We start from the raw sequence: 25,630 nt of genomic DNA on the forward strand, positions 1-25,630 counted from the left end.
GATGAAATTGAATGTCGTGCTACTCCCCTTCCATGAAGACTGGGAGGAGGTATACGAATAAACTATCATTACTCCTATGATTCTACAACTATTGCATAGATTGAGTTGAGGTTCCCATCTTGGTGATAAAGGGGTATGTTTTTAGGTTCCCTAGCTATCACGATTTCCTCAGGACATGTGATAGTTGTACCTTGGAGGGAATGTAGTTGATCAGGCTACATCCACTCCTAGATATGACTAAGAATAGTCTTGGCTTAACCGAGATACTAGCATTATCTTTTTTGGTTCGGTATTATGTTCTTTTTCCTAATACAAGCAAGGATGTTTTTATTGTTATGTTTTACTTGTTTTCTTCAGAGTTGTGTTAGTCCCTCTTTTTGGTTTATAGTTGCATATCAATGTGTGGTTAGATATGCTAGTTCACTATAAACAGAGCTCTGATACCAACCTGTCACACCCCCGAACCAGACGGCGGAAGCGTCCGAGGGCTATTGTGCCTTAAATTTTATACCATCACAACAATTATACATGAATCATAACATCATTCATCACCATGCATTGAAATAATACAACTGATATTGTTTACATCCATTACATTGTTTTAGTCATTACAATTTCATAACATAAACCGTTCGATAGATAATCTAAGCAAAACACCATGACATAACTTGGTACTTATTCTTCGGCTTACCTGTTACCTTAGAATACAAGTTATTTTGAAAAACGTCAACATATGAAATGTTGGTGAGCTCATAAGTAATGTTGTAATAAAATGATTTGGTGTAGTTTGTAAACCCAGAAAATCCGATATTTTCTGAAAAGAGTATTTGTTTAAAAAAAAGTGTGAAGATCTGTAAATATGCTTGTTGACTTTTAAAACATGTATAGTTGTTAAACTTTGTATAAGCCCAACAACCGAGGAGAACGGAGGGTATGAAGCCCCCTTTATTTCCGTGAGTTATTCAAGGCTATCGGGAATGCGAAAGACACTTGGCCCAACTCACATTTGACTTCTCGACCTCACTAGCAGTACTAATGGGCCACTTTAGAGCTATTGAAAGTCCTTTTACATGGAATTGGGTCATAGAAGGCCCATTAACACGTAAGCGTATTCCCTTCGGGCCCAAAGATTATGTTATCGGGCTAGCAAGGCCCAACAAGCATAATTTGAACCTTCCAAGCCCAAAGTTTGTAAGTTAACTCATCATAATTATCGCGTGTTTATTGAATTGCTTTGGTTTTATGATTTTGTTTTGTTATTGATTCAAGACCGAATCAATTCGTTTTGTAACAATATTTGTTATTGAGAATGTATTTGTTTTTCCGTGTCGTCGGTAGTCGTGGATCTTGTATTTTGTATTAGTGAATTTATTTGTTTGAAAATGGATTTTGATCCTTTTCATTACCCTCCTTTTTATAAAAATAACACTTTTGGTCCTTTTTAATAAAAGAGTTTCATTTTTAGTCCTTAAAATACTTTTCTTGACATTTTTGTATAATTTATTTGATGAAAACATGATTCTTAACCCAAAGTTTACTTGGTTGACGGCTTCAGCCCCTCTAGAATAGTGATTCTCGGTTAAGGACTCATTTTTCACAACTTTTACAGTTTTAGCCCAAAATCTAAGAAGTTTGCATTTTTGGTCCTTTTTGATAACGAAAAGCATTTTTGACCCTTATAAACATTTTTTTATGCTAAATACCCCCTATTTTACAGAAAGTTACATTTCCAGCCCCTCAACTTGTAAAATTTCGCATTTGGAGGCTTATTGGGCTGAGAAGCCCATAATTAGCCCATTAGGTTAAAAATTTACATTTTAAGTCCTTAGAAGTTTCTAAAAATCAGAAAAATATTTATGGAAACTGTTTTGGCCCCTTTTAACCTTCAAGAAACCGTGACTTGTTGATTTTTACCCCAAGTTTGTATTTTTGACAATTTAAGCCCAAAAATGGGTTTTATGTTCAAGTATGTTCATTCTAACCTTATAAACTATTTTTCTTGACTTGATTAGTGTAAAATAGCTTAAGTTATGTTTATTTCCTTCCTCATGTCTTAGATCTCGGTTTTACACACTTTTTGATAACATATTCATCACAAAACACATGATATCACACACATACATGCATCAAATCACACATAGCATACATTTACACATAGATCTACACATTTTCTTGTATTCTCCCCCATAAAACTCATAAAAACCGAAAAGAAAGGGGTATGAAACTCACCTTGAGTTGTGGATCGGTTTTGAAGAAGATTTGGAGAAGTTTGGTGCTATTTTCGACCCTATCAAGTTCCTTGGATGGATCTCGAACTTGGTGGGTTCTAAGATGCAAGATCATGAACTTGAATGGATTAAGAGATGATTTTTGATGGAAAGAAGTGAGTTATATCATAGATTTAAGCACCAACTTACCTTGAATGATGATTTTTATGGAAGAAATTCCTTGAACACCTCTTAGATCTCGAAAATTTGGAGAGAATGGAGAGAGAGTTTCTTTGAGAGAATTTTGAATGAAGTATGTGTGTGTGGTGTTTGTATTCGGCCGAGAGGGAGAGAGGGGAGAAGAGAGAGGTCTTGAGGTGATGTGTGCATGGAGATATGGGATAAATTGCATGGAAAACCATTATGTAAAAATGAGGTGGCCATGAGAAGTCAACTCCTTCTTTCATTTGGGCTTGGGTCGAGATTTGGAGAGAAAGAGGAAAGAATTGGGCCCTTAAATGCCTAAGTCCAAATCATAGATAATTTAGATAACTATCGGCCCAAAATAAATCAAGAAATGATTTTTATGGCCCATTAGGGCTAATTAGGTTAGTTATGGCCCAAATGAGGTCCATTAAGGTGTTTTATTTCATTCTAGGCCCAATATGGCCCAAAATGTTAAAATAAATGAAAGTGGTTCCAATTAGAGCCCATTCAAGAGTTCTAAGCCCAAGATAGTCCAATTGGAAGCTTATTGGTCCATTGGGCCCAATAAGGAAATCCTAGTCCAAAATGGACTTAAACAAGAATTTCTTGGTTCTCAATAGTTTGTTGGCTATTTGTAGTGCATATATGATGTGTTTGATTGAGATTTTGTTGTTAATGAATAAGCATCTTACATGCTTTCCCATTGTTGGTTTACATTTGTTATCTTTGTTCAATGTTTACAAGGCTTCAAATTCCTAGTTGTGACACAAATTCTCCAAGTGTGATTTCTGGTTACGAGAGGTCCAGTTCCTTAGGCACCTCGTTAACCAGAATGGGATATTGGTCGATCCGGCCAAGATTGAGGCAGTGATGAGTTGGGAGGTGCCGAGATCCCCCACCGAGATCAGGAGTTTCTTAGGACTGGCAGGCTGTTACCCGAGATTTATCAGGGATTTCTCCAAGATCGCCGTGCCACTCACCAAGTTGACCGGGAAGGGTGTTGCTTTTTCTTGGGGCCTAGAGCAGCAGGCCTCCTTCGAGACACTTCGCAAGAGACTATGCAAAGCCCCCGTGTTAGCCCTTCTGGAGGGGACGGAGGACTTCGTAGTGTATTGTGACGCGTCGATATCAGGGTTGGGAGTGGTGCTTATGCAGAGGGGGAATGTGATAGCATACACATCGAGGCAGCTGAAGCCTCATGAGATGAGGTATCCCACCCACGATCTAGAGTTTGGGGGCAGTGGTGTTCGCCCTCAAGATCTGGCGTCACTATCTGTATGGGGTTCGGTGTACCATATACACGGACCACAAGAGCTTGAAGTATTTAATGGATCAGCCCAACCTGAACCTGCGCTAGAGGAGTTGGTTGGATGTGGTGAATGATTACGATTGTGAGATCCTATACCACCCGGGCAAGGCTAACGTTGTAGCCGATGCCCTAAGTCGTAGGGCGGAGGGTGCCCCGATACGAGATGTTTGTATGAGGCTGATAGTGATGACCCCAGTGTTTGACGCCATTCGAGGGGTCCAGGCTGAGGCCGTGATACCAGAGAACCGTAAGAGAAAGCGGGTTATCGGGCAGGTATCAGAGTTCATCACCGATAGTCGAGGGCTTATGATCTTTCAGGGTCGGATTTGGGTACCGTTTGTGGGCAGAACGCGTACCATCTTGATGGAGGAGGCGCATAGATCGAGGTTTTCGATCCATCTCGGGGCCACTAAGATGTATTTGGACCTGAAGAGAGAGTATTGGTGGCTCTGTATGACGAGGGATGTTGCATGGTTTGTTGAGAGGTGTTTGACCTGTCGCAGGGTTAAGGCCGAACACCAGAGACCGCATGGTAAGTTGCAGCCATTGGAGGTTCCCGAGTGGAAGTGGGAACAGATTACCATGGATTTTATCACCAAATTGCCGAGGACTGATAGGGGCGTCGATGCAATTTGGGTGATTGTGGACAGGTTGACGAAGAGCGCTCACTTCCTTTCCATCAGTGAGAGCTCTTCCGCTACGAGGTTGGCAGAGTTGTACGTGAAGGAGGTGGTATTACGGCATGGAGTGCCGATCTCGATCGTCTCAGATCAAGATGTGCGTTTCACTTCTAGGTTCTGGAAGAAATTTCATGAGGAGTTGGGTACGAAGCTGCATTTTAGCACTGCATACCACCCACAGACTGATGGGCAGAGCGAGCGGACGATTCAGACGGTCGAGGACATGCTTCGGGCATGTGTACTGGACTTTAGAGGGAGTTGAGACACATATTTACCTTTGGCTGAGTTTTCCTATAACAACAGCCATCATTCGAGCATCGGTATGTCACCCTTTGAGCTGTTGTATGGGAGGAGGTGTCGGACTCCTATTTGATGGGGTGAGATCGGTCAGCGTGTGATGGGTAGTACAGAGATAGTACTTCAGACGACTGAGCAGATTCAGTAGGTCAGGCAGAGGTTATTGATGGCTCAGAGTCGTCAGAAGAGCTACGCAGACAGGCGTCGCTCGAAGCTCGAGTTCCAAGTTGGTGACTTCGTACTCCTGAAGGTATCTCCTTGGAAAGAAGTGATCCGATTCAGGAAGAGAGGCAAGTTAGGGCCTCGGTATATTGGTCCTTTCAGGGTGAACGCCAGGGTGGGTAGGGTAGCGTACCGTTTGGAGCTACCTGTGGAGTTGAGTCAGATTCATGATACCTTCCACGTGTCTCAGTTGAGGAAGTGTATCGCTGATGAGTCGGCAGTGGTTCCATTAGAGGACATTCAGGTGGATGCGAGCCTGAACTATGTTGAGAGGCCGATCGCGATTCGAGATAGAAGGATCAAGGTTTTGAGAAACAAGGAGGTGCAACATCGGAAGGGTTCCGAGCTGACATAGGAGCCGGAGTTAGAGATGTGTGAGCAGTATCCAAACTTATTTGTGGAAAGAGACTTCGAGGGCGAGGTCTGATTCTAGTGGGGGAGGATTGTAACATCCGGATTTCCAGGTACATTATTTATTCATTTATTTTGGACATTTTGAAGGGACTCTGCGAGTTGGTGCTTAGACTTGCCAAGTAGAGTCGCGAATTCCATCCAGGTTAATGACTGGACTTGGCGAGTCGACAAGTGGACTCAGCGAGTCCATGTTGTTTAATGAAACCCTAATCCCCGGGGTTTGATGCCTATTTAAAGGGGCTTATAGCCACCAATTACGGCTACCAGACCCCTGAGTGAAACCCTAAGCGATCTAGAGCGTTTGTGAGGAAGGAGAGGACATTTTTTATCCTTATGTGGGTGTTTTTGCAAAAAGAAGGTGAGCAAGGCAAGAGGGAGCTGAAGAGGGCGCTATTCTGTGGATTTCAGAGCCTAAGAACTTCATATTGAGGTATATATTCGATCCTTCTTCAGTTTTGGGTGTTAATCCTTGAGAGTTATGGTTTCTAGCCCATTTAGAGTGTGAATGATGGTGCAATCGGTCCCTTCTTGTATTAAGGCTTCGGATTTGGATCCAACGAGGTCCAGAGACCTTAACTCCCTGATCTTTTATGGGGTGTCATTGGGTAATATGATCTTAGGGTGACATATTGAGGCCATTTCTTCAAATAGAGCCATTGGATCTTTGCATGGGCATCAAGATCCAGACTTTACGTGTTTATATTGCTTAAGGAGGACAGATCAATGGGTTAGAGGAACGGATCTGACCTCAGGAGTTCATTTGAGCTTGAGCATGGCATGAACTCGCCGAGTCCCAAGAACCGACTCGACGAGTAGATCTAGGGTTTCCCATAGTTCACTTAGTGAGTAACTTGCCGAGTGGGGGGAATGACTCGGTGATTCAGAGGGAAATAGAGGACTGGAGTTCAAGGTGGAACTTGCCGAGTTCATAATGGGACTCGGCGAGTTGAGTCAGGGTGGCCCCGCGATTCATGCCAGGTGTAACCCGTCGAGCAGGAAAAAGACTCGACGTGTCATGCGAGACTATAGGGGTAGTGGACACGCGTAGACTCGCCGAGTCACCCAAGTGCACTCGGCGAGTCGGGTCAAAGTTTGCCCGTTGACTTTGTTGACTTTGAGGGTTTGGTCAACAATGCGGTCTTTGTGTCAAGAGAGGGGTAAAAGGGCCATTTACCCTTCTGAGGATGCAAAGATAGGGTTAAGTCTAGTCTCGAGATTTATATTTATGAGAGTATTTACTTTATGTGATTAGGCGGAGGCTAGACCATATTTCTACCGAGTCAGAGATTTACCGAGACATATGAGGTGAGTCTTCTCATTATACATTACCTAGAGTGGTAACAGAGTTATGTGCTAGTGTATTGTATTCTATTTATGTGTTACTATGATATGTGATATGCATGATTCAGAGCTTCTAGAGTTAGGGCCACTGGGTCCGTAGAGTTAGGGCTAGAGGGCCCACAGAGAGAGTTGGGACTAGAGGGTCCCTCTGAGACACACTGACAGAGGGTTAGCAGAGTTATAGCATTGAGTGGCTAATATATGTTAGAGTGGTATTTTGGGGAACTCACTAAGCTTCGTGCTTACAGTGTTTTGTGTTATGTGTTTCAGGTACTAGTGAGGAGCGCAGGAAGGCGCCGACATGATTCGTACACACACACATGGAGTTTTATGTATTTCGATCTTGGGAAATTTTTTGCGGAACGGAGATATGATACAATGAAATTTTATTAATAATTGTGAATGATCAATGTGTTTTGAAAATGTGAAAAATTGCTTTAATTTTTACGGTGTTACAATAACTTCCATGTTACACGTATGGGTCTTGTGCTTTCAGTAGTACGGGCCTATACTACCTTCCACACCTACTCGTATTTGTGTCAAGGATCATCATAACAAACCAAACAATACATAATAGCATACACACATACGAAATCCTGACACCCTAGAGGAAAACTACATCTCGAGAATGGTCGGGTGACCCCACATAACTCATCCTACAACTTACTGCCACACGACCCTCCATTTGTGCCAGATAATTATCGCATAAATACAATCACATGCCACACAGTTTAAATAATCTCAGACTAAAAGATTCAATCCTACAACGGTTAGTCTCAGACAAGAGCTACGCAGCAGGACCAAATCCCATATCCTAATATCATTTAAACCATGTAGCATGTGACTTAGCATATCCACTCAATAGCTAAATCACACGCAAAAGAGTCATACAACAATCAATCAAGTATTCAATAAAAAGATAAGATGTCATATATCAGAAAATTCTATCATACAGTTCCTAAAGATCCCTATCCTAATACTAGCTTGCTGGTTTAACACATCAAAGCAAAATCTTAAATAATTGTGTGGTAATTTGGGGTCTACTTACTGGGTTCGGCTAATGGTACACCTTGCATCCTCTTTAATTATTTTGAAAACCGTTTGAAAATTGTTTTAAGGTCTTTTTCCTTAGTTTGAGACTGGACTTACATGAGTGTTCCTCCAATTCCCTCAAACCAAGGCTCTGATACCAACTTGTAACATCCATAAAATTCATGAAAAAATTAAACTTTTAAAACAACCCTTAAAATATCATTGTTTACAATTTAGTTTTCAAAACATATTTAATATCAGAGTATTCCCCCAATCATGAATGAAAACACCAGGGGACAATCACACCTTCACCTTTCCGCGATCATCTGAGTTACCTGAAACATAACCCAAAACTGTAAGCCAATGATTAATAAGCTTTCCCCCAAAGTACCAACACATACAAACATATAACAGTAACAAAACAACATGCATATAGAGCCTTCAGCATGACTGCATTGCCTCGCAGGGCCTATAGCCTCTCTAGACCGCTCTTCGGGCCTTCGGCCAAACTGGACCGCCTTGTATGGCCTATAGTCTATTTGGTCCGCCCATGGTGTCTTGGCCTTCAACACAAAGCAGGATTGCCTCAACCCAACCAACCATGACATGTTGGCATACACATGACTAAAAGCATTTAACCAGACATCAAACAAACTCATAGATCACAACCGCATGCTAACACCCTATCTACTAGGGTTCATATCTAATAGTTCATTACAGTACACGATCATACGATAAACCATAATAACAATCTAAAGGGTCGGCCTTGGTGCCTTCGACCCGAAAGTACAGTGATGAAAACTTACATCGTAGCTGAATAGAACTGATGATGCCCGACTCCGAATCTCATCTCTCTACACAATACCTATATCCACCAAGTAACCAATTCCATAAAAATCCTAAAATACCCAAAATGACCTCAAAGTCAAACTTGGTCAAAATCAAAGTCAATTGGTCAAACCCACTAAACCAAATAAGTCAACTAGGTCGAGTCAACCCAACCGAGTCAACTTAACAAGGACTGATTCATGCGCGTACGTGGGGCGTAACCCATAGGTACGCTAAATGTATGTGAAGCCTCGCATTGACCAACTTACAGGGTGGCTGACCGAGTACATGGGGCATAACCTTACAAGCTCCAAAACTCCATTAAGTGCTTAATGGATTAAGCGCTCAAGCCCATACTTCGGATCTATGGTCCAAATGCACCCTAGAGTCATAAAGTCTCCAACTTTATGACTTTACACCATGTCTCAATCCATTAAGACCTTCTATAAGATGCATGGGCAATTCTAGCCATTGGGACCTCATTTTTATGGCTTAGGACCCTTCCTAGGGTCTGGAAGGACAACTCAAAACGACAATATCCAAACATGCACAAAATGGGACATTTGGGACAAGAAAAGCAACATAAAACTCCCAAAAATGGGATCTAACAACCAAGGCATAAAGGTATACACTTTATACCTTGTAGAGCTTCACAAGAAGGCAAAGATCCCAGATCCACAAGCTTGCTTCCTCTTCACGGCTTCTTGATGCAACTTCTTCTTCCTTTAACACACCAAAAACGCACTCTTGAGCTCAAAAGACACACTAAGGGGCTAGGGTTTTGCAAAAATGTCTCAAAGGATGTGGAGGTTGAAAAGCTGGAGAGAATGAGCCATAAGGATGCTTAAATACATCCTAAACCCTAAAATTTTGGGTTTCCTCCTGACATTAGTACGCCCAGCTTTCATAAGTGTACACCTAGCGTACTAGGGTGTGCTTTAGTACGCTCATCGTACCCTCATGTACGCTTATCGTTCTCCTCCTGCCCGAAATTACAATATTGCCACTAGGGCTTCAAGGCACCTTATCTTGGATTTAGGGACCAAAATGTCATATAATAAAACTATAGGGATGAATTTACAAGTACTTGAACATCGGGATGTTATAGTAAGCCTATATGGATTTAGTATGGTAAAGGTTGGTTTTGTGGATATGATAATTAAGGAATATTATCATATCAATATTGTGGGATTGAAATCCCTATGTATCTCACCAAGTTTTCCCAACCTGACCCACTCAATTTATATGCAACACATGTATCTAGACTTAAGCTAGTGGAACTTGATTAGGATGCTAAGTGATTAAGAGACAACCTGCAATAGTATTCAAGACCATCAGGTCTTTATGTTGTAACTTATGTATATGTATTGATTATGACATCCTTAGGGTTTTAATATTTTGGAAACAAAAATTTGTAATCAAAATGATCTTTTGTACTGGGATCATCCACAAATACAAATATATGATTTTTAAAGTGTAAAGAAAAGTTGTAATTGGTTCTGAAAATTAGAGGATGTCACATCTATGAGGAATGAGATTCATCCATGTATGGTTGAAGTTTGAATTGATCCAACACTTGGTGTTAAAACTATATACTGTTTGTGGATCTTCAAAAGATGAAAAGCATGGATAGCAACACGAATATATTCAAACCAAGATGGGATGTGAAAGATATGTAGGCTTGAGAAGTCTATTGATGGATTCTAACAAACATCTCTTGGTTGGATTATTTGCTTCGATGAGAAATCCAAAAGTTCAATTATGAGAAACAAAAGATAGTCCACATAAATATCAAAGCTAATGGGAGCATGTTATCCCTTGTATTGAAATAGGAAACGATGTCCTAACTTTGCTAAGAGTAAAAGCTTTACATAGCTTAGGAATTGTCTTGCTATGATGTACATGGGAGGAACAAGAAAGCATACCTAGAGTCTATGGAGATAGATCTCAGTGAATCATTGTTTTAAGCTAAATACTTAGAATCTTGAGGAAACTCGAGATGCTAAATTCTTAAAGAGTTCATGCTAGTAAAAATAATGACCCATATGCCTTGTACATGACAAGTCGTATAAGATCATTTTGGCTATAATCAACGAATCAAGAATATTCTTTGGAGTACTAAAAGGATGAAAGAGATAATCTTGTTAGTTTAAAAGAAATCAATGAAAGAGTTACATTGATGATGAGCTCCTTACTAATAGAGGCGTTTTTTTAGTAGCCAGAGTTTGTGTTCTTACTAAGTAATAAAGTATTAGCTTGGACTTGTACCAAGTAATACACCTAAGTGGATTTGATAGTAATCTTAGAGTATATTCTAGTTAGTTAAATTGAAAACAAAAACTATGTAGGAAAAAGAAATTCATTAGTGGCCCTACTATTGTAATTAATCATTGATTGTTCTCTTGAAGTTTCTTGTGACTAAAAGGTGACTTTACCTCAAGTATAGATACCAAGTAACGTAATATCACATGGTAAATACTCAGTAAGTACCTTCATGATTGTGGGGACATCATAGTCAACTAAATAGAATCTTGTTGATTCAATCCTTTAAACTAAAGCTCTAATCAAGGTTAACAGTCACATAAAGATCTAAAGTTATTAGACTTGCCTGTGTATTAGCTTGAGCACTTTAGTTTTAGCTTGTTTTAATCTAGGAACTGATGCATTTGTGGTCGATATTTGATATGGCGATTATTAAGTGGAGTACTTAATATCGGATGGAGTTTGATCATTTCATTTAGATTATCACCATGTTCCACTTTTGCATGTTTAGAACCACTTCTAGAATATTAAATTATTCAAAATTCCACTGTCAGCCCTACTCTTGGAAGTAAGTAATGATTTAAGATTGTTATGGAGCACTGATAGATTGTTCATGGGGATGAACATAACAAAGTTTTCGACCAATGCTCATGAGTACTTTAAATGGAGATTTTCAAGTATTGAAGTAACGTGCACTTAGAGATTAATTCATTGATTCTATCACAAGTCATTCTAAGATGGTAATATCATTTATTCTTTGAATGGAGATGCATGAGATTTTCTCCTACAATGTGTTGTGCCTTGGTTTCTTCCTAATGTTGTTCGTAAATGGAAATCATACATGGTTTGGCTAGATATGACATGATGAATAGGTGGAATCTATCTAGTCAAGGTTTATTTGTTCACTTCTTTTTATAAGTAGTTGGAGCTGATATCTTTGGGCCCCTTGATGATTTGGTGTTGACATAAGATTCATGGTGGTGCTTAGACTGAATTGATAGATCAATTATATAGTTTGTTTTGATTGACGCAAGTCAGATTTGGGAAACATAATATTGAAGGTTTGAGATTGACTCTATCCATGTCTCACGTTCATATAGATATCTTGAAGAAAAAAAGGTATATTTAATCACTTATCTAAGGGCTATATCATGACTATGTGTTGTGAGTATGGCAGGTACATCTGGTTGTATACTCTCTACTCGTTACTAGTAAATATTAGACCATATAGTGTTGGTAACTTGTACAAGTGCAAGTGATTAAGAATGGTGTCCATCGTTACAACACAGTTAAAACAATCGATATATTACGATTGATTGTAGGGTCCTTTTCGGTTACACGCAAAGACAAAAATAAGCAATAAATGTCACGAGAATTTTATAGGGAATTAATTTCATAATGAATTAATAGTATTTAATTAATTAAATTAAATCTAGAAGTTTTGGAATGTTCTAGAGGATAAAATACGATAATTTAAGCAATCAGATAATTACCATGTATATGGATAATTATTAGGTGACTAGATAATTATTATTCAGGGTTTTATATCTTTCCCTGTAAATAAAGAGGCATATGGAGGAATTTAAGTGATGAGATTTCTAAAAAAACTATGAGAAATCCGGATGCATCTCTTTCATTCCTGAAACCATCAAGTTCCAGTTCCCACGCCATGGTGTCTTCATTTGCATGACGTGGCTATGTTGTTTCTAGCAGCTATAAAATTTTGGCTCCTTGTTCAAGGTGTTCGACAAATGGGTTGTTTTTGGATGTTTTAGATCTAAGTTCCTTGGGTGCGACTATGAAAGAGGAGTTCTGCATTGGACTCTTAGCTCTCATCAAACAATCAAGGATCTACAAGGGTTTTGACAAACCCTAAAAGGTATGATTTCTTGTATATTAAAGTTGCATTAGATATGTTGTTCATAGATCCGATTTTCAGGCCTATTGGTTATAATAAACAATAGATTCCAATGTCCCTATAATGTTGTCTAAGGATCCTCAAAACCCATCAATAATTACTTGAAATGAGGATAAATGAGGCGAATGAAACACCATAAACATGGGATTCAGGGGATGAATATGAAATAAGCTCATCCAGAATAGAACCTGAGTGATCAATATAATATTTAGTGTAGTAGTCTTCATCAAACTTCACATGGATTGATTCTTCAACAACTTGCTTCCTTAGATTATTCACCTCGAAATCCATAGAGAATATAGAGTGGCCCCAAGAAAATCCCTTCATTAACTTAATTGAGAGATGATCCTTCTGATGCAAAAAAAAACATGAAATTAAGAAATATCAGGCTTCCTACCTTTTAACAGCTCATACGAAGTTTTTGCCACAACCTTAACAATGATTAATCGATTTTACATGTAGCATGAAGTGTTAACAGCTTCAACCCAGAAAGAGAGAGAAATACCAACGTCAACAACCATATTTTGACTAGCTTCAATGAGAATTTTGTTTCTTCCTCAACAACACCATTTTGTTTAGGTGTAAGAACTACAGAAAAGTTGTAAGCAATCCCCTTTTCATCACAAAATATTTCCAGTGTGTGATTACGAAACTTAGTGCCATGATCACTTTGGAGTTGTTTGACTTTAATACGATATATCACTTCTCATTGCTTCATTAGGGAGATAATTACATCAGTTGCATCATTTTTTCTGTGTAGAAACATGAACTAGGTAAATCTAGAGAGTTCATTAACAATAAATAGTGAGTATCTTTTTCCAGCTTGAGATTCAATAAGGATAGGGCCAAACAAGTCCATATGGAAAGGATGTAATGGAAAAGTGATAGATGACCACTACATGGGCTTGAAAGAAGACTTAGTTTGCTTTCTTTTGCACACGTTATACACAAAATGTCCTTTATAAATATCATCTTTGGCAACCTCTCACAAGTTGATCATTTGAGATTTTAAATATAGCTTTGAAGTTTAGATGAGAAAGTACCTTGTGTCATAACCAATTCAAGTGAGATTTTGAAGGAGAGAAGAAACAACACCTAAAAGAATTATCAGCAGAGAAAAAATCCAAGTTATAAAAGTCATTGTGATGATTAGCTATAAGAACGACATCATTGTTTGAGTCAATGACCCTTCCTTCCTTTTTGTTAAAGTGAACTTCATAATTAACATCACGCAATTAGCTAATAGGAAAGAGGTTGTGCTTAGGACCTTTTACATAATACATGTTTTAGAACTGAATTGACTTGCACTTGATACTACCATATCCTTTTGTCTTTCCTTTCCAATTGTCTATATAGGTGAGTATAGTCCCATCTTTCTTAAAATAATCCTCAAGGAGAGACTTGAATCATGTCATATGCTAAAAGCATCCACTATCAAGATACCAAATATGCTCTTGGCCCTGAATCACTCAAAAACAGTTAGAATAATTTTTTAAACCCATTTTGCAATGTGTATAACAATTAAAGATTTAGCAGAAGAAAAAAAATATCATAGCACTTGGCGGGAAAACAATTTAATAAATTTTCTTTTTCTAATCCATTTATTATTACAAATCAAAATGTTGTTATCTCTTTTTGTGTTTTCCTCAAATATACAATCTCCCACTTTATGAGAGGGATCACCACATCTATAGCACTTTCTTATTCCATAACTATTTTTCTTTTAAGATCATGGATTGTGCCTTCTAATAAACTTTGATCTCCAAGGAATTGAAACACATTCATTTAATTTGAAAACTCTTTCTTTTGCCCTTGAGACATGTGAATGATTTGTGCAATAGAATGTAGTTTCAATGATATGACTTCCTTATGAAGAAAATTTTGATTCATCAGAATTAGAAGACATTAAGCCAAGATTAGGGTTATAACCACTTGTTGTGAATTCAGGGAATTCACAAGGAATATCTTTGACATGATGAATTTCTCCATTTGGAATGGGACTCTTGATTAACATATTAGTGTTAGGACTCACATACTCACGATTAGGGGGTTTTTTAGACGGATCTAAAGCGGTCAAAGGAAAAACACAAGAGGTAAGTCTATCAGGGTTTGTGGCACAATGTTTGTCTATGAGATCTTGTCAATTTATAAAACTACCACTTACATATTTGGTTTTGTACACATGAAGAAAATCAGTTTGAGTTGGAACACTTGTATCAGTTTCTACATGTTTGAAAATATCAACAACTTCTTCAAAGTTTCCTTCAATTATTTTTTCACACGGATTAGGAATTTGATCATTTACTATTTCGGTTGTTTTGAAATGAGAACGAGCCCAACTTGTTGTAATACTTTGGCACTTTTGAGCAAGTTGTAGAGCAGATTCTTTCTCACTGATGAGTTCATGATTGGTGAAAGAAACATCTCGTAGTTTTGAGCTCATCAGGGACATAGACTTCTCATTTTTTGAATGGTCATTTTTGAAGAATTACATTTTATCTCTTAGAAGACGTATTTCTCGATTAGATTTTGAAAGATCAAGATGCAGATGCTCAAACATTGTAATATTTTCATTATTAGTGTAAGTTACAAAAGTTTTAACTTGATACAAAGAGGAGGAGTCCCAATTATGAACCTTTGAAACACTAGAAGCTTTTGATAAATCGACTTCAAAAGCACTTGAATTGTTGCTTGCTTCATCACTAAAGGACTCATCAGTGTATGCAATCAGACATTCATCCTTTTTCACTTCTTTATCCGACGACTCATCTTCATCTACCCATTCTTCACCTTTAGCAATCAGGACCTTGGATTCCAAATTCTGGTTCTTTAGGGAAGCCATAAAATCTCTTTTAATTTATTTCATATGATTCTTTATCAGTATTATTCTTCTTGACCTTGTAATCTTGAGCAAAATGATCAGCTCCCTTATAGTGGAAACACTTTCCTTCAACATTCTTTTCAGCAATAAGCTTTTTCACATTTGTAGCGTCAACCTTTTTTTTCGTTGATAAACTAAACTTTGTATGAAAATTTCTAGGACAACCAAACTTCTTTTCACCATAATGCTTGACAATTATAGTTGTACTTGAAATTAATCAACATTTTCAGACTTGTCGTTGTCGCTATCCTGAGTAAAACTAGACTTCTTGTTGAACAGGGTAGAGGATTTTTTTCTTGAAGCTATCTTTCAGTTCTTTCTAACACTACAGTCATTGTATCAAGCATCTCTTTGGATGAAGTACAGTTCTAAACAAGATGGTAAATGTCATATAGAAAACAGTTTCATATGGCAGCACGTACATGGACATCAAGATTGATCAACTTCTTATCTTCTTCAGTATATTGACGTTTTAGGAGTCCTCTTTGTTACTCCAATAGAAACAACATCTTTGGTTTCATCAAAAATTAGAATATGTGGAAATTATCGATGATGTCCATCATATTGTAATCCATGGTTTGAAGAACAACCTTGGATTTTCTTTTCCACATTGTAAAATTCTTTTCATTAAAAAGAGGAATTTTGTTTGTAGATATAGAACCGATAGTAGGTTTAGGTCCAGAAAAAGACACCATTTCTTGATAAGTAGTATCTGCTATGATACTAATTGAAGGATGAAAAGAACACAATATATTAAGCAATAAAGAATAAAGAATAATCAAAACCAATTTTAATTAATAACTCTTACAAAGAGAGAATGCACAAAACAAAGTGTTTTACATTCAATCTTAGTGTAACTTATGTACTAGGAGAAAGACTAGTCTAGAACGAGATCCTTACATATCAGGGATTCATATACAAAAGATATAAACTATACATCATAAGATCCTATCAATAAGATAACAGATCTAAAACTTGTTGCATAAGTAATTATCATGCTGCAAAGAAAAGCTTGGACAACGGCTGACAATGTTGTTAAATTATATCAGTGTGACACAGGTTTTAATCATTAGATTATAAGGGTCGACCTTACATAATCTATCAATAGGAAGATACCGACCAACAAAAAAACTCCATTCAGGAGAGCCCATAATTGGATAAGCCCAATCCTACAGAAAACGTCAAAATAAAACGTCAACACAAATGGGCTATAACATCAAAAGGGGCTCATATTTAGCAGCTCTAATTGAAAAGGGGAGTCTAACTCGCTCAATAATCTTGATTCATCAATACATGAAGCTGCTACCATCGACGCTACCAATCCCGACGTACCGATCCAAAACACCAATATTACCAATGGTAACATCGACCATGAATCAAGCATTATTCAGCAAGGAAATTGCACTAGAAACAAACCAAAACATCTTCAAGATTTCGTGACTGATGTCCCACCTTCCTTGGAGCATGTGTCGACATCTGTAGTCTCGAATTTATCCTCTATGTATCCTTTATCTAAATACTTATCATATGAAAAATTACCATGCTCACATTGTACATTCTTAGCTGCTATTTATTCGGAAGACAAACGCAAAAACTTTACACAAGCTGTCGAAAATCCAAAATGGAGGGAGGCAATATGTAAATAAATTCAAGCATTAGAAGAAAATAAAACTTAGAGCATCACAAGTCTTCCATCGAGAAAGAAAGGAATATAATAAATGAGTATATAAGATAAAATACAAACCAAAGAGAGATGTGGAGAGATATAAAGCACACTTGGTCGCTAAAGGTTACACACAATTTGAAGGTATAGATTTTCATGAAACTTCTGCATAGTTACAAAACTAGTTACAGTTCGTTGTGATCTTGATGTTGCTTCAAAGAAACAATGAAAGGTCTATCAACTTGACATTAATCACACCTTTTCACACGAAGATTCACATGACAAAGTCTATATGAAAATTCCTCAAGGTTTTAGTAAGAAGAACGATGATCAAGTTTGCAATTACAAAAATCTATATATCGTTTACGACAAGCATCGAGAAATTTCTATAAAAAATTTACCAAAGTGCTTATTGAAATTGGTTTTGAGCATTCCAAATCGGATCAACAAATGTTCATTTTTTTAAAACGAGAAATTGCATATCATTACATTAATATATGTAAATGATATATTGTTAATGGGTAATAGTATCGAAAAAACCAATGAAAACAATTCTTCATGTTCGATTTCGCATACAAGATTTGGGTCTATTTAAGTATTTTTTGGGAATCTAAGTTGTTCGATCGAAAAAGGAATTGTTATTAGTAAAAAAAATACCCTTAAGACGTACTAGAAGACAGTGGTGTTCAAGGTAGCAAGCCAAGTATTTTTATCGAATAACAAAATTTACGACTTCAAATGGATGGTAATAACCCAGAAGTCGATTCCTCTAGATATAGAAGGTTAATTGGAAGATTATTGTATTTAATAGTTATAGGACCAGACATAACATACTCCATAAACTAGTTAAGTCAATTCCTAAGTAGTCCTCAACAAACTCATATGAATGCAACCTTCCATGGACTTCAATATTTAAAATCTACACCATTACAAGGCTTAATTTTACCTATGAATGGAGGAAATGACCTTATTGCTTATTGTGATGAATCATGGTTGATTTATCCTACAAGTAGGAGGTCATGTACTCGTTATTTCATAAGCTTAGGTGGTGCGCCGTTGTTATGGAGAAAAAAAGGTAGTGTAGTTTCAAGGTCTTCAGTAGAATCAGAATATCGAGCTATAGGAAGTACGGTTTGTGAAGTGTTATGGTTAATATGGTTTCTTGAAAATTTAGATGCAAACCTGAAAAGTGCTACACAAATAATGTGTGATAGTGATGTAAAACGTCACATTGCCACAAATCCAGTTTACCACGAAAGAACCAAGCATGTTCAAATGGACTGCTATTTTGCTTGTGAACATGTTAACAAAGAAGATGTCAAGCCTTGTGCTATTCGTAATGAACATCAACCGACATACATTTTTACAAAGGCTTTAGGAGCTTAACATTTTCAGTATTAACGAAGCAAGTTGGGTGTTTGTAACCTACATTGTCCAACTTAAAGGGAAGTGTTGAGAATTATAGTTTTATTGTACTTTCCTTTTATATGTTAGGTTTATCTAAGTAACCTTTTCTTTTGTTTTTAGGATTTCCGATTCTGGTTTCCTAGATATAGTTTAATAAGGTTTCTTGGCCTGTAAATAATTTTCCTTCGTATTATTATCATCAAATAAAAAGATATTCAATTTCTAGTTTTATAATTCATTTCTTGTATTGTCCATTCATTTTTCACATGCTCAATTCCTTTCTGAGATGCGTCATTCTCTTCTCAGGTGCTCGACATTCAATCCAAATGCTCAAAATGACCGAATCACATTTTAATAGAATATATAACTAATACAATTATAGTCTAATACTAATACCAATATGGAATATGTATCCATATCTAATAAAATCCAAATCAACACCTTATTAGTAAAGTTTTAAAATCAAAATCCTAAAGAGATGACATCATATCCTCATTTTCAAACATTTCTTTGTTGGTCAAAATCCTCCGGTACAATCCATGATCATATCCATGTCTCCACGGTAAACTCGGCCATTACATTTCCTCGGTGCATTTATTTAGTCTAATTATGCATCATTTTTCATGTTCTAGAACCTCAAATAGTTATGTTTTTAAGAGATATTCCACATCACTTCTGAAATGTTTTCTTTCCTACTTTATAATTTTTGTCAAAATTTAACACAATTTTTGTTTTTTGTTTTCCTTTGTGGCCTTTTATATGTGAAGATACAAAGCTATAAAATTTGGTTGATTTCTTGGAAGACTTTGATAAACTTTAAGGTTTGATTTCATATCTTCATTCTTTAGTGTTAGAGTAAACTAAAAATTGATTTGGAAATAAAATTGTTCTTGGTTTGATATTAATAAATTTTAACTTTGATTATAAATAATAATTAAACACTTGATCTTTTTTTCTTGAACAATATTTGATATTTTCATTTAATAAAACTAATATTTAAATCACTTTGTATATTATGACAAGAAATTTCTTTGTAATTAATAAAGTTAAAAACTATAAAAAGAAACTGCATAAGGCATAAAAAACCTAACTTTAAAATATCTCAACTTACAAAATACTAATAATTTAGCTTAAAAAAAACTAATATAAATGTGAATATGCTATGACCATAGATAAAATCATTATTTTCAGAAAAAATACTTATTATGTATAAAATAAAATAGCAAAATCAAAAGAACAAAATTTCCTATTAGAGACAAGACTTTGCAAATATATATATATATATATATATATATATATATATATATATATATATATATATATATATATATATATATATATATATATAATTTGTTAGTGTGAAGGGACTTTTATGATAATTTGATAAGGGTATAAAAAGGATTTAAATTTTATAACATTATTATAATTCTTTCTTTTCAATTAAAACGAGAAATTATAAAATCAAATAATTTTTATTTTAAATTTATGAATAGAAGCACAAATAAAAATAGTCCCATAAAAATATCAACTTCCATTTAAAAAACACGGTTGAAGATTAAAGAACGAAATTTTTTTTATATTGTTCACGATGAAATTTGAACCTTCACCTTCAATAAAAAAAATATAATATTAGATACCATGGAGCTAGAAACTTCTTAAATGTTGGGGGGTCCATAATATTCATTTAGGAACTATTAATATGCAATATATTTTACGGATGATATTGTAGTTAAACTTCTCAAGTACACGGTCTTTGAAGAAAAATATAATCAAGGCTTAACATATGTTCCGACCTTTATGACGTCATTTACTGTTGACAAAATAAAGTATCACTATAAATAAATAAGATTAAATGCAGTTAGTTTTGTCCTAATTGATCAGGCTACACCCCACGTCTTTTGTTTGCCACTTTCATTTCTCCATGCTCTTTCTCTTATCACATTTTCATCCCATAAAATGGTCTATATTTTTCCTTCTCTAACTTATTTACTAATTTTTTAAAATAACAATGAAAACAACTTTAATTTATTATATAAAAAATTTAACAAATATATAAAAACAAAATAATTTCATTATATATATATATATATATATATATATATATATATATATATATATATATATAATGAAATTATTTTGTTTTTATATATTTGTTAAATTTTTTATATAATAAATTAAAGTTGTTTTCATTGTTATTTTAAAAAATTAGTAAATAAGTTAGAGAAGGAAAAATATAGACCATTTTATGGGATATATATATATATATATATATATATATATATATATATATATATATATATATATATATATATATATATGGCTATGTTAAAATATGAATAACAAATGTTGTGTGGACGTAGGAATTATTATGAACCAATAAATGAAAAATAATGAAATGAAATTATTTAGGGTGTATGATAATACATTGGGAATGCATGTATAAAATAATTACACTAATATCCTTGTAAAGGTATTTTAGTCAATTTAACATAATTTAAAAAAAGAAAATCCTGAATTCTAGGAGATAATATATTCTTTTAATTTAAAAAATATATATTTTCTGAAAAAAATAGCAAAGATTATCTTGAAGAAAAATAAATTCTAACGGAATACATAACACATATTCTACATAACGATTATCGTATAATATAAATATTTTTAACCATTATATAAAGAATAACAATAGTTTTATATGTTTATAGACATCCAAAAATTCATAAATATTCTTATAATATGCTAGACTTATACGAGTTAATATATGTATACATATTGTAAGAGAATGATTAGACAACTATTCTAAAACATTCGTCACTATAATCAACATTTTAAATTACAACACAAATTTTATGATAATCCTTAAAACCAATATCAAAAATTAAAATCCAAATCTTCTAAAACATAATGCATATCACCTTGTATTTATTATAAGATTCTAATAGAATGATTTGATTTATATATCCCAAAAGAATGATTAGTTCAATATTCTAAACCATTGTGCCATAATACATTTTATTATGGCAAAATACGATCTTTTACATAAGAATATATATTTTCTTTCTTCATGTTTTCTTTCTTTTCGACACCAATGTCAGCATCTTCATAACCTAAAGCCACAAAGAAACATGTTAAGTTCCCAATTTAAGATGCTTCGAACAACAATTCGTCAAATGATATCTTCACCATAATAATTGAAATTCTTAAAAACGTCAAGAATAAGAATAACGTTGTTAAACGAACAAAACTTTACCATTAATTGGAATGAAGATAAGACTACTAAAAACAAAAATCATCGTTCACTCAAGTTCAAATTTCCAGCTACGAAAACTATTTCATTAATTGATAGATAACATTCAAATTTTTAGTTCAACAGATTAGAATTATGACTTCAAAATCGAACACATATCAATAAAAATAATAGAAACAGAATACATCAAAACTCAATGTAAAGATGATTAGAATGGGGTTAAGTTCTCTGAGAAAACATGTAACGTCCGGTTCCTGGTATGTGTTTAATTCTCAATTTATTCATTTATGTATAGAAACTCGACGAGTTGGAGACTCCAAACTCGTCGAGTAGAGATGGATTGGGACGCTGGTTGTGAAGTCTACTCGACGAGTCGAGAAGCCTCATGTAGCACCTGGTTCCTGGTACGTACTACTTGTAATTAATATTTTAAAATAATGCGTTTTTGCCTTGGACTCGGCGAGTTGAAGGACCAACTCGCCGAGTAGGAGCAAGATAAGATGCGGGGTCTGAGCTTTGGACTCGGCGAGTCGGTTCCCGGACTCGGCGAGTAGACCCTGTTTGGGCAAAAACCCTAATCTGGGTGTTTGCACCCTATTTAAACGCTCTAACTTGGCCTCCTTTGTCCCTAACACTTCCAGAGAGCTGTAGAGCGAAACCCTAACCCCCATATTGTTCTTGTGAGTGATTTTGGCTTTGTGAAGGAGGTTTGGAGCTAAGAAGAAGAAGGAACAGGTTGAAGTTTGCAAGGAGGGGGAGATAGATCCGGAATCTACACTGTGAGAAGCTTCCATTCAGGTAGAAAAGTTCTTACCTTGATCACTAGTTCATTAGATCCCCTTTTTGTCCCAAATTGGTGGTTTTCAAGCCCTAAAACCTCAAACTCCATGTGTTTATGCTCTATGTTCTGAAAGGACTTCAGATCTGGACCTTATGGGCATCTTAGAAGTATAAAGTCTCTGTGGTTGAAGTGATTGAGGTCCCTATTGAGTGTATGACCTCATAAAGAGCTTGGATTTGCCTTTTTGAGCTTATAGGGCCATGCATGCATGTAAAGTTTGCAACTTTACTTGATAAGCATACCCTAGGATCATAAATCTATGGTTTGGAAGCGTTGCATGTCTCAGATTTGGTCTGTATGGGAAATGGGTCGAAGGGACTCGGCGAGTTCTATGAAGATGGTCTTAGACTTGGCGAGTTGGATGAACAACTCGGCGAGTCCTATGAAGATTGCCTGGAACTCGACGAGTTGTTCTTCAAACTCGGCTTGTCATATGAACGGTTACTGAGTAAGAGGGGTTTAAGTGTTGATGGTCCAACCCTTCGTATCTGCACGCGGAATTAGCAATTTAACGTGTAGCAATAGTCCCAGAAACCCAAATCCTCATAAAGGATACTCTGGTGTGGATTTGGAAGCGAGTAGGAGATCTGCTCGTGGGGACTTGGCGAGTTGTTCTTGGACTCGGCGAGTCGGAACGCGAGTCGGTTCAATCGTCCCAAGTAGTGAGTTAAGGGTGACTTAGTGAGTGGGAAGAGGGACTTGGCGAGTAGGACCGGGTTAGTAGGAGAGGGACTCGGCGAGTCTATGCCATGACTCGGCGAGTCCAGTCAATTGGAAATTGACTTTGACTAAGGAGTTGACCTTGGACCAGGGGTGGGTCAGTCATTTGACCTAAGGGTATTTATGAGTGGCTAATCTATGTTTTTGGATTTATAGACGGGGGATTACCAGTGCAGCAGTCAGACTTTCGGTAGCCACTTTTCGAGGTGAGTTTCCTTCCAGTAGGAACGGGTCTAAGGCACCAAGGCCGGCCCGTATAGACGATATGTTAGAATCAGAGTGTAGGCAGAGCCCGTATCTCATAGTCGAGTTTGATTATGATATATGCCAGTATGATAGAATTATTTATACTTGTTGTCTGTGTGATACTTGTATGTTATGGTTTAGTAGCGGAGTGTGGGCATGGCCCGTATCGTATCTCTCAGATAGCAGAGCGTGGGCGAGGCCTGTATCTCTCAGTTAGCGGAGTGTGGGCGAGGCTCGTACCTCCCAGATAGCGGAGTGTGGGCAAGGCCCGTATCTCCATGAGTGTGGGTGAGGCCCGTATCTCCTAGCTGTTCATTGTATGATTGCTTGGTATGAGGTATTGTGGGGGAACTCACTAAGCTTCGTGCTTATAGTTTATAGTTTTGGTTTCAGGTACCTCTTCAGCGAATGGGAAGGAGCTGGCACGGTAGCGGCACATCATATACCCATCTTGTTTTCCGCACTATAAGATTGTTCTGGGATTTGTACTCTGACACTATGGTTGATTCCATGTTTTGGTTTTCAGACACGTAATATGTTTTTAACAAATGATATGATCGAATGTTGTTTATTTTCAAATGTTTTGCAAAGTGTTTAATTAAAAATGAATTTTTTTTAGACTTGAAAATTGGGTCGTTACACCTCAACTCGACGAGTAGGACTGACAGAATGAAACCCCAATTTTCAGGGTTTTACATCCTACTTAAACACCTTAACCTCCATAAGCTGACCTCATTTATAGCCTCCATTGTCCTAAACCCTAGCCATAAAACCCCAATTCACTTTCGAGAGTTTTTAGCCATTTTTGTGCATTCTTTGTGATTTTGAAGAAGAAGATACTTGAAGAAGGAGCAAGGACGTGAAGGAGGAGAGTAGATCCAGAAGTTGAGCTTCATTTCTGGTTCATTTAATGTATAAAGCTATATTTTGTCCATAGTATGTTTAGATCTAGTTTTAGGATGTTTTCTCCATATTTTGGTCCAAGAATGTTGGTCTTCGGGACTTAGACGTCCCATGTGGGCAAACCTTTCAGATCTAGGGTATTTAGGGAACTTCATGGCATAAATGTGCCAACTTTATGGCCATGGAAGTCCCATGCAACTTGTGAACCATCTTTTTGGACTTTTGAGCCAAGTAGTCTATGCATGCAGGTAAAGGATAGGAACTTTACGTGACCAAACTTTCCTTAGAGTCCATATTTATGAACCTATGGCTTACTTTGAAGCTTTGATGGTTTTTGAAGTTGGAACTAAGACATTTTGAGCTAGGGTTAGGGCTCATTCTTCTAGGATGTGTCTTAATGGGTAAAGTCGGAAAATTTACCCTCCTAGATGTGTATTCAGCCCAGATCTGGAATATGGGACTTGGATTCGAAGAATGATGGCTTTATACATTAAGAAATCTTTATAGACTGAAGAACTCTACGAGTTCATAGAGGAACTCGACGAGTTGGCTCGAAGTGCCCCAATTCTGTAAAAGGAAGGACTCGACGAGTTCAAGGACGGACTCGATGAGCTGGGTGGGAAAGTCCCGATTTTGTTGATAGGAGGAACTTGACGAGTTGGAACGCGATTTCAGGGTTTTATGATTTATGGGACTCCGCGAGTTGAAGGTCCAAATCGGCGAGTTGAGTCTACTTGGAATGTTGGCTTTGAATAAGAATGTTGACTTTGACCAGAATGTTGACTTTGACTTTGACCAAAATTGACCCTTAAGGGGTTATGAGTATGAAAGGGGTAATTAAAGGAAATATTTTATGTGTACGTGTTTGAGTGGGGTGATTTCAGAGCCGGGGATAGTCCAGCTACTTTACAACATTTGAGGTGAGTTACCTTCTAGTAGAAGTGGGTTGAAGGCACCAATGCCAACCCACTAGTAATTGATTATAGTTGAGATGATTGTCTTTGTGAT

Source organism: Lactuca serriola, chromosome 8 (assembly GCF_051521515.1).
Source record: "Lactuca serriola cultivar US96UC23 chromosome 8, Lser_US96UC23_V15, whole genome shotgun sequence".
Classification (NCBI taxonomy): Eukaryota; Viridiplantae; Streptophyta; class Magnoliopsida; order Asterales; family Asteraceae; genus Lactuca; species Lactuca serriola.